A 9,309-nucleotide genomic window follows, 5' to 3' on the forward strand; every position below is an offset into this window, starting at 1 on the left:
TTTCTAAAACTTCTAAATTTGAAAAGGAAAATCGATGAATTTGTTTGGGGTGATATGTAGTGGAATATATTCCTTAAAACTTTAAAAGCATATTCTTTTTTTATTCATTAACCAAACCAAAAACATGGCTAATGGGCGGGTGGTTAAACAGGAAATGTACATATATTTCCCTTGACTAAATATGAAAGATTTGTCGAACCATCTATTCTTGTATGTCGGACACTAGGAAATAGTCTCTTTGCACTCATTGCTAATATTTCAACCCCATTACAGGTTTTAATCACTTGACTACTATTTGGCATTTCTGCACTCTTATGTGTGGTCAAAATAATACTTACTCGATTCTTTAAATTCTCGTGGTCCATTATAATTTTCTGTCTAGTCAAAATGTTTCTCATTATATATATCAGGTTATTAGTGGGACTGGCTTTATTTGAGGATTACTAGTGCAGTTGGTATATTTTGATGTTAACCTAATGAGTAATTACTTGCTATATTTCTATTGGATTATCTGCTTAAGGCTGCATCGGTTTAAAAGTTTCAAGCTCTAAAACTTTTTAGCTCCTCTGCTTATATAGAAATGAAACGTCAAACACGTTTGATGGGTCTTCTTGTGAAGTCTCTTTCTATACCTAGAATGCGACAAATTTTATTTCCATTCTTTATATTAACAATGTTTGTCTGCTTAATTTCTCCTTGTATACTTTACATTGTGTTGATGTCACCATGAGTAAAAAGCAGTATTTATAAATCACTCGATCAAAAAAATCATCTACATCGTAGTAATTTGTTAATCCCAAACTAGTTGAGGTATGTTATATAAATATTTTTATCATTGCGCTTTATTTGAGCCAATTAAGTATCCAAAGATTAATCTAAGTTTAATTAGGAGTACTTTTTAATCTTCATCAATTACTTCTATTCTCTTTTAGTGCAATATGGAGAGCCATGCTGTTTTTTTTGCATCCATTTGACTAAATTCTCTTGTTAAGAATACAATGTAAAAGCTATTTTGAGGGTGGAGCTTTTAGTAACACTACAAAAAAATTAATGTATCAATACAATTGGCTCTTGTTTACCCGTAAAATGGTAAAGTTGAATTTGTACGTGATTTATAGACAAGTGAATTAATTTAATCCAAAAATAATAGATGAATTAGACAAAAATATAAGACTTAGCCTTGAAATTGAAATGAAACGGCAGATATCTTAATCCCGAGCGCAGAGCTACCAGAGGCAGTAAGAACAATATAAATAAGCAATAAAGTAAAAAGTTATTGAGCTTTTGATAGAGTATAGTACATGCTTGTCAGAAAATTTCTCCCCTTATAATGATGATAGAGCTCACTATTTATAGTTTCACCAAGGAAACAAGGTCCTAGGATCAAACCCCCATTTAATGACAATTATGATGGCCATTGAAGAATATGTAATGGTGGGCGGTATATGTCATATTCTCTATAACAGATCATGCACTTAATCCTAGGATCATGCACTACCGGATGACAACATTTATTTTATCTTTATGAGTATCGTTCTCTCCGATGACAAGCGAGATCATTGCCTTCGGGTTTGACTATCTTCTCTCTTCGGCTCCACGTGTCGCTTTCTCATGCGATCATTAAATATAAACATATTTTATCCCATACAGATAGTCTCACTACTTTTCGGTGGCATAACTTTGCGTCACCAGGAAGTTGGTAGAGATACCTTTCTTGGCGGGAAAGTCTCTAACACCCTTTGAAAAGTTTTTGATGGTTGATTAGACACACATATCTCCGCATTTAATGCCCTGAACACGCGTTATCCCACGATTCAATATCACTTTTTTTCGGTTATCGAGGTAATTATGGCCACAATTTTAGCCGCCTATTCCTTTACTTATACGCATCAAACTTCTTCATTTACACTTCATAATTCTTCAAACTTTCTTAAACTCTCTTTACTCAACTCGTACTTTGTCTTCAAGCTTTCTTTAACCTTATTCCTGAAAGAAAACTTTCCTCCTTTTTTGATAAAAGATGGCCTCTTCTTCCAGAAACCCTAGTTCCTCAAAGAACAAATGTAAAGCTGATGACGCTTCTCCTCCTTCGGTGAGCACCATCATTCCAAAGAGTCTTGTCACGACCAAGGACTTCGAAGAGAAGTATCCTTCCGCTCATCCTCGTACATGGTCCGTTAGCGTATACCCTTCTTCCATCCGCCCTTCCAGTATTCCTGATGTGAAGAAAGACTGCCATTGCCACGATCTAGACATTATCGCTCCTGATCTGGCAGAGCAGGTAACCTTACCCAAGAAGGGTTTTACTTTTTTTTTATACGTACCCCTTTACTTTGGGGCCATTCTATTTGAGTGGAGAGCTTGACTCCGTCATCGTGGAGTTCTGCATCCGTTACCAGGTATGCCTGACACAAGTAAGTCCTTTTCTATGAAGGACTGTCGCTTGTCTGCGACGCTTGTGCCATGAGACGAGAGATGAACTAACCCTAGATCGATTAATGAATCTTTATTCCCCCAAGATTTTCCGCGGGGGAATGATAAATTTCAGCAAGCGTGGCCACTATGCTCTGCTATCCAGCATGGATGATGACAACGACCGTAGGTAGATAGAACAGTTTATTGCAGTTGCCACCAAGGACATCATTCTGGCCACGGCTTCATCCTTTCCGAAAATATGAAACTGTACTTGTAAGTTCTCCATTTGTCTTTTCTTCCATTAAAGATCGCCTCATATCGTTATTGAACCCTCTTATTTCGCTCGTTTCAGCAACTCGGTGGATACCACATAGGGTTGAAGTCTTGGACCAGTGGGTCCAGAAAATCTTGGATGTTACTTCGCCCGAGACCCGCACGTAGAAAGAACTGGCTAACAAATACAGGCGGAAGGCCAAAAACCATGGTAAATTGAACTCATATTGTCTTTACTTTTTGTATAAGGAAATTGACTAACCTTTTTTCTTGTTAAATTCAGGTATACCCCAGGGCTCAGTTGTTGTCCCCGAGGAGGACGTTTTGGCTAATCCTGCTGAAGCGGCGAGGCTACTGCAGGAGGCTTTTACACGAACGGGTGTCTCCGAGCCTGCTTCTGGTGCAATTTCTTCTTCTCGGTGTCCCTGGCCAGAGAACAAGTAACGAAAAAGGAGACGTTCATCTGCGGCCGGGGGAACAAATAAAAAGGCAAAGAACACAGTGCCTGAGCCATCCCCGGATGATGTGGAGGTGAGCATCGCGCCCGAGCCGGTCCCAGAAACCATGGTGATCGATGATGATGGAGAAGCCGGTGATGATGGGGCTTCTATACATAGAAGACGACAAACCTCATCAACTCAATAGAATGCTCAATCTATTGAGTTAGCTACACCAATTGAGGACGATGCCTCGACACTCTGGGGGAGTTTGATGTGGTGGAAGATGCCAACTCACGCTTTCGAGTCCCACCGGCCGCGCCCGGTACTATAGGGCTAAGTATCGTGCCTCTTCCATCTTCGGTTGACGAGCAACCATCAACCAACATTGCACCTGCCGCTGCATTTTTCTCACCTTATAATGCCATTTGCTTCATCTCCCTCTTCTCCAACTCAGCCTTTACCGCCAACAATTACTACATCATTTTCAACGGCCGCAACTGCTCGAGAGGAGGATTTCCCTCATCCCCATTCCCCAGTTCATGGGAATCTGGGGCAAAATTATACTGCCTACTCAGACGATCCCCAAAGGAGGAGGAGTGCCACCCTCTCGGTTTCCACTGGTTGCAATTCGTTGTCCCGACCGGTGGAACTTGCTAACTTTTAAGCCCTTAGCTTTAGATAAAGATTGGGAAAAAAATACAAACTCTCTCGGGAGAGTGCTTGTTGAACAATGCCATGCACAACGCAGCGGCAATATAGTCATTGTTTTCACTGTTGTTTATTCTATTTGTGTTATGGCACGGTTTTGAATTTGCATTCTCATTTTGCAGGCCAACTTCCATGCTTTCGAGGGCCTTCAAAGTCTGATTTGTGATAAGGAGGGACTTACCTCTCAGAACTGGAAGCTCGAGCTGCTGAGGCCGTTGATTTGGAGGCTCGGTTGCAGCAAAATGAGCAAGAAGTAGTGACCCTTGGACAAGATGTTGCCCCGTTGAGGGCTCAATTTGAAGAGGCTTTGGCCAAATGGGTTGAAGTCCATAATGTTGTTCTTGTTGCATCCGATCGTGAGGCTGCCTCCGTTGAAAGGTTGAACAATTTGGAGGCGGCCTTAAACTCCAAAGCTGAAGAGCTTGCTTTCGGGGCGAAGTATGCCCAATTGGAGGAGAAGCATAAGAGGACCATTGAGCATAATAGAATTTTCAGCTCTACTGTCTGTGACCTTGATGTTAGCTTCCAGTCCCTTAGATCCGCACGGGAAAATATTTCTGCTAAGGTCGGCCAGCTTAAAGAATAAATTCAGCATCGAGCGGCTTCCCTCATTGTTGAAAAAATATATGTTATGTATAGCATGAGGAGAGAAACCTTGGAAGAGGCCAAAGCATGTGTCATTTACTTTGATGCCGAAATTGCTTAGGCCCGTGAGCTGGGGTTAGCTGCTAAAGGGGGTCTTCCGGCCCAGCCTGATGCTATCGATTCTTCTGATTTTGGTCTTGAATTCTCGGGAACTGAAGAAGAACCAGAAGGTGATGATGCTGAAGGCCAAAGTATCGAACCGATGGCGAATCTATCCACTTCTCCTGGGGGCGTGAATGCTTCTCTTCCTCCGAGTTCCGGAGATACAACATCTTAGTTTTTGCTTTCTTTTTCAAGTTTTTGTACTTGTGCTGTTTGGCACATTTATTGTAAATAGAGACACTTTTTTGTCAAGTATAAGTTTTTCTCTTTGTGTCCTTCTGTTTAAGTATTTGCATAAGTTTGATCTTTACGTATTTTTTCGTTTAAGTGATTGTGCAAGTTTTACTGTTTGCGTCTACATGTGCAAGGCTTCGAGTGTATTTTCCCCCAAAGGCCTTTGGATTTCGGGCATAAGTTCTTCCGAAATCAACCCTTTAATGTGAGGATTTTCATAAGAGATAGCCCTCTTATGTTTACAGTGCTCTTGAAGAGGACGTCTCCAATTCATTACGGCACTAACATTTGAAGTACTTGTTTAACTTTCAAATGATAAAATCAATTCATCGTTCAAACAAGAAACAAGAGAGAAACAAAAAGAATTTACTTTATTCCTTCCATTTTCAAAAGTACATAAGCATTCAATGTGCTAAAAAGAAATTATCATTTTTATTGGCCAACTTGTACAACTTGTTTCTACGGGGCTGGCCGCGCAATCCCCGATCCGATGATACAACTATGCTTCCGAGTTTCGTATTCTGGTCAAAGTGGTAATCGTTGTTTTCATATCCTCATATCATTCCCCCTAGTGTTCGAATGCGAAGAATGCGAATTTAAACACTAGAAGTTTTACACCTTCGAGGATTCCAATAGGGAATTGCTATATAATCTTCAGTTAACAAACTTCGCTTCCCCTTAGGAATTTATGATATCGAGCCAAAGATTATCTAACAATCCCCCCAGTGGCTTGCACTTATGAATGGTCGGGTAATCTCTGTTTGACAACAAACTTAACCTCCCGGTAAAAACTTTGCTATCAAGAAAAAGACTATCTAACCGCTCTGTAGTGGTTCTTTGCTTGTGTGCCTTGTCATTTAAAGGTCTTATTATTGAATCTTCCTTCGTAGTATGCTTTCCGTTGATGCCCCGTTAAAAACCTTGCCAGAAAAACTATATTGAGACAAAAACTGGACGAAGGGAAAAGAGTGCAGCACATACTTTCAGTACAGGTGATGTTCATCAGCAATAGTATCTCTTGAGGTGTGCCACGTTGCAATTGCTTGGCAACTTTTCTCCATCTTGATTCTCTAACTCATATGACCCTTTTCCGGTGACAACTGAAACCTAGTAGGGGCCTTCCCATGTTGGACCTAGCTTCCCCGCATTGAGTTCTCGGGTACTCTGCATTACTTTCCTTAAAACTAAGTCTCCAACTTTGAAATAACGGAGGTTAGCTCTTCGATTGCCATATCTTTCTATTCACTGCTTTTGGGTTGCCATTTTTATATGTGCCAAGTCCCTGCGTTCGTCGAGAAGCTCCAAATTGACTAACATTTCTTCATTGTTTTCTTCTTCGCTCGCCCAAAAATACCTCAGGATTGGCTCCCCTACTTCCACTGGGATCAGGGCTTCTACTCCGTACACAAGAGAGAAAGGAGTCTCTCCCGTGCTTGATTTGGCCGTTGTTCAATACGCCCATAGTACACCTAGCAACTATTTGGACCATTTACCTTTAGCTGCTTCCAATCGCTTTTTGAGATTTTGTATAATGACTTTGTTTGTTGATTCTGCTTGACTGTTTTGCTCGGATGATAAGGTGATGATGTGATCCTTTTAATTTTCATGTCTTCAAGGAACTTCTTGACCTTTGCGCCTATGAATTGTGGCATGTTGTCGCAGAATCTCCTTTGGTATTCCAAATCTGTAAATTATATTTTCCCACAAGAAATCTACCACTTCTCGTTCGCCGATCTTCTGATAAGGACCTGCTTCAACCCACTTAGAAAAATAGTCAGTTAAAATCAAAAGTAATCTTATCATACCGAGGGATGGTGGCAGTGGTTCGACGATATCCATTCCCCACTTCATGAACGGCCATGGTGAAAAACCTGAGTGCAACGGGTCTGTCGATTGATGTACTAACGGTGCGTAGCGTTGAGATTTATCACATTTTTTGACATAAGCTTTGGCGTTTTTTTCCATCTGGGGCCAATAGTATCCTGCCCTAATTAGTTTTATTACTAAGGAATCTGTGCCTGAGTGATTTCTGCAGATCTCTTTGTGGACTTCTTGCATAACATAATTAGCTTCGGAGGCTCTCAAACATCGGGCCTACGGGCCTTGGAAAGATCTTCTGTATAGGTGACCCCTCTTGAAGCTATATCGAGTTGCTTTAGTGCACAGTGCCCAAGATGCCTTAGGATCTTCAGGAAATTTCCCGTGCTCGAGATAGTCAATAATCTTGTTTCTCCAGTCCTAGACCAATTAGTCACGTTTACCTCGTAATAGCTATCTGCGTCAAGTACCGAGTGCATAAGTTATACGACCGTACCGAAGTCTGATCCTTTTATTTTCGTGGACAAGTCAAGGTTAGCTAGCGCATCTGCTTCTATATTCCCTTCCCACGGGATATGCGTAATTGACCACTCCATGAATCGAGTGAGCAAAGCCTGAAGCTTCATTACATATTTTTCCATGCGTTCCTCTCTGGCTTCGAAGATCCCGTAGACCTAATTTACCACCAACTGGGAGTCGCATTTGATTTTTATAACCTCGGAGTCCAGTCCCCGGGACAATCCGAGCCCTGTAATCAAAGCTTCATACTCCGCTTCATTGTTAGTCAGAGGAACAGTTCTTATGGCCTGCCTTAGGGTTTCTCCCGAATGCATGGTGAGTACTATGCTGAGCTCGGACCCCTTTACGTTGGAATATCCATCCGTGAATATGTCCAAACTCCTGATGTCGATTTTGACACCATCACTACTTCTTTGGTAGCTAGAGGTAAAAGTCCTGGATTGAAATCGGACACAAAGTCGGCCAAAACCAGTGACTTAATTGCAGTCCTGGGTTTGTATTCTTTATCAAATTTGCTCATTTCGACGGCCCATTTGGCCAGCCTACCTGAGAGTTCAGATTTATGAAGAATATTCCACAGGGGAAAAGTGGCCACCATAGCTATCGGGTGTTATTGGAAACAAGGCCTTAACTTTCGAGCGGCGACTACGAGGGCTAAGGACAATTTTTCCAGATGTGGGTAGCGAGTTTCTGCTCCCGTTAAAATTTTACTAACGTAATAAATAGGAGATTGCGTACCTTCATTCTCTTAGATTAAAACAACACTTACCGCAACCTTCGAAACCGCTAAGTAGTGCTAGCATTCCGGTGTCCACTCAAAGTTATTCTGCATCTTGAGAAGTTCGAAGAAATAATGACACTTTTCTGAAGACCGTGAAATGAATCTACTCAGAGCGGCTAATATCCCTGTTAGCCTTTGAACCTCTTTTACGCTTGATAGTTGGTACGAGATGTCTTCAATGGCTTTGATTTTATCAGGGTTAACCACGATCCCCCTTTGTGACACCAGGAATCCTAGGAACTTACCGGGGCAGACCCCGAACTCACATTTCTCTGGGTTAAACTTCATGTTATGCTTCCTTAGGATGTCAAAGGTTTATTGCAAGTGTTTAAGATGATCACCTATGTTCAAAGACTTAACAAGCATATCATCTATGTTAACTTCCATGATTTTCCCTATTTATTTCTCAAACATTTTTTTCACTAGCCGTTGATAAGTGGCTCCGACGTTCTTTAGCCTGAAAGGCATCTCATTGTAACAATATGTGCCGAAATTCGTGATAAACAAAGTTTTTTCCTTATCCTCCGGGTTCATTTTGATTTGGTTCTACCCGGAGTAAGTATCGAGGAAACTCATTAACTCATGCCAGGTCGTTGCATCAATCATTTGATCAATATTTGGAAATGGGAACGAGTCTTTTGGGCACGCCTTATTGAAGTCCTTATAGTCTACGCACATTCGAAATTTATCATTCTTCTTTGGAACTACTACTATGTTAGCTAGCCAATCAGGATACTTTACCTCTCGGATTGAACAAATATCAAGCAAATGAGTTACCTCTTCTTTGACAAATTTTTTTTCTGACCTCGGCAATAGGACATTTTTTCTGTCTTACTGGAGGGATGCTAGGATCCAAGTATAGTTTGTGTACGACCACTTCTGAGTTCGGGGTGTAGTCTTTTCCCCAAGTAAAACTTCCTCTCCAGGAACTTTTCAAACAATGCGACTTGTTCAAGTTCTTCCGTTGTGGATTTTGTTGCGTCCGTTTTTTCTGGTACCTAAAAATATCATATTACTTGATAAGATTCCTCCTCCTCCTGGTTGACTTCACTCGGCTCGGGAGCCGGTGCCGGTTCCTGTAATTGCTATGCCGCATGCTCCTTCCCTTTACTACTGGAAATTGAGATTGAATTCATTTCTCTTACTACATGTTGGTCGCCTCGTATTTGTTTAATCCCCTCGAGAGTTGGGAATTTAGCAACTAATGATATGTTGATGGCAAAGCCTTTATCTCGTGCAACCATTGTCTCCCCAGTATGATGTTGTAACCCATATCGCCGTCCACCACCTCGAAAAGGGTCTTCTTTATCACCCCTTCGGCATTTGTGGGCAGCAAGATCTCTCCTCGGGTTGTCACACTTGCTAGGTTGAACC

This window comes from Nicotiana tomentosiformis, chromosome 4 (genome assembly GCF_000390325.3).
Source record: "Nicotiana tomentosiformis chromosome 4, ASM39032v3, whole genome shotgun sequence".
NCBI lineage: Eukaryota > Viridiplantae > Streptophyta > Magnoliopsida > Solanales > Solanaceae > Nicotiana > Nicotiana tomentosiformis.